The 2355-nt window shown below is 33.2% G+C and overlaps 1 pseudogene; it reads right to left on the reverse strand.

The window, feature by feature from the left end:
* Positions 1–1945: 1945 nt before the first annotated feature.
* LOC134304403 (5S ribosomal RNA) lies at positions 1946–2064 on the reverse strand (annotated as a pseudogene).
* Between the last annotated feature and the right edge of the window lie 291 nt (positions 2065–2355).

The raw sequence follows: 2355 nt of genomic DNA on the forward strand, positions 1-2355 counted from the left end.
CGCATTAGTGTGGATGTAACCTAACACTTCTCTGTCAGTTCATTGTCCGCACTTGTGCTCTAATTTACAGACTTTAAAGCAGCGTTTAAAAATACACACCCGTGTAATGCAGAGGTCTTCAATTCTAAAACTTGAATCCATATTCCAGTCCTGCAATTTGCACTTTTTTCAGTTTTCTGTTGGAGTATTCTTTCAAATATTAGTTGTAGCCCATGCTGACACGAACTAAGTGTGCTTAGTTTGTATACTCAAAATGGCTGCCTAAGCAAGCTGTCATCCTGGTACTTTGCGATGAATACTATGTATTCAGACACACTACCCTCTCTTACATACTGCTTTCATGTAATGTTTAGTATGGAAGTGTGCTATTTCAGACGCAGCCCTCATGTCAGCATGGGCTACAACTACTAGATAAAAGCATACTTTGACAGAAAAATAAAAAAATCACCTAACTGTCCTCTTGTGGTCTCACTGTATCAAGAACAGGAATATAAAACCATTCAGAAAGGCTCAGATAGCACACAACTCTTAGCTAACTTAACTGGCAAATTTACAATTTGTATTTAAATGTAATGAGACTAAAAACGATTTATTCTGCTGAAATAAGTTTCATAACTTATTTTTCATAACTTTCATAACTTCAATTAAACATCATATAACATTAATAAAACACAGTGATTAAGTGCATTTCATTTGTGAACAAGAAACTGAATAATTCGTAATTACTCACCCCTGACAGCAAATGTTTAGCCCCACTGTTGTGCAGTTTGCTAAGTGCGGCAGGGGTTGAAGAAATTTGTGGAAAAAACCCCTGAAAAAATGCAAACAATATACGATAACTTGTTTGATATCAACTTAAAGCACATCAATGTTTATGTTTGCTACAGTAAAAGAAACCATTTGTTCCCTAAAAATTTTAAAAATCTCACCTTTGAAAATAGGACTGCTGCTCCTACATGTGGTGTGCTCTCCGTGCGCGCGCAAAATAGTGTTGAGTTCCAGCATAAAGTGATTAAAAACCACATATCATTCTGAGTAAAATTTATCAATTTTCTACATCTTTCTGCGTCCAGATAAAAAATAATTATATACTACTCAATGGTTCACAGCTGATTTTATTTAACCAAAACTGTGTAAAATTTAACTGATAAACCATTTAAAATTGTTTAACTCAACTCAATTTAATTTCAAACTGTCTAAGGTTGTTTTTATTATGTTTAGGTTACTTATAATTATGTACTAAATATTAATTAATCCCAGTCCCACTTTTTACAGTGTAGTAGTGGTGGATATATTTAGGGTAAAACACAACCCTTCCAAAATGCATCATCCGATTAACTTTATTCTGGTAAAGGAAACATTTTAGCTTGTATGCTGTAACTGTAGCTTTCGAGTGACTTGTTTAATAATTTGTTAAACCAGCCTAAGTAAATAATTAGACAGCTGATGACAAATTTGGAGGAATATTAGTTGTTAGCTGATTACTCATTTGGTTGGTTGACTAATCAGAATGTTATTCAAAATATGAAATGTTGTAAATGTCTCAGTTAATATTTTGTATTGTGATTACGCAGTACCTTGTAATGATATTTGTTGTCTTTCTTTTAGGACAGAGGAGCAGTCGTTTTACGAGTTTTTGCAACCATTGTGTGAGAACAACACATTGTGTGTGTTAAGTATCCTAACACGGTGGGTGTGCAAAAACATACTGTTAAATTAACACAGTATGTGTCGTCCCTGAGCACACTCCGTACATGTGTTGAAATTCCACACAGTGTGTGTCGTTTTTAACACATGACTTTTTAGATAGATAGATAGATAGATAGATAGATAGATAGATAGATAGATAGATAGATAGATAGATAGATAGATAGATAGATCCTTTATTATGCTAGCTAACAGCTAAATGACACTTCATGAATGGGGCTGAAGCCAAAAAATGAAAAGCTTACAGCACTTAGTATTCCCAGGCGGTCTCCCATCTAGGTACTGACTGAGCCCAACCCTGCTTGGCTTCTGAGATCGGACGAGATCAGGCGTTCCCAAGTTATTTTCTTTATTAACCATTTAAATGTACATTACAACAAACATTTTAACTTCATAAATTAAACATTTAAATAATCAAATAAATATTTTACATTAAAATATTACATTTGAAACCATTAAAAAATAACAATCAGTACATTACATTCAAAAATTCAGACATGAACATGCCGGTAGATTTACTTTAACTCCGCTCCATGTCATTTCAAAAAAGCAGTTTGTTTTTACAAATATATTTTCGAAAACTTCTACTTTTCCATTCATTTTATAAAACTCATAAAACATCCTTAAAAAATACTCCAGTTTCTTTTC

This window comes from Trichomycterus rosablanca, assembly GCF_030014385.1.
Source record: "Trichomycterus rosablanca isolate fTriRos1 chromosome 5 unlocalized genomic scaffold, fTriRos1.hap1 SUPER_5_unloc_1, whole genome shotgun sequence".
Lineage (NCBI taxonomy): Eukaryota > Metazoa > Chordata > Actinopteri > Siluriformes > Trichomycteridae > Trichomycterus > Trichomycterus rosablanca.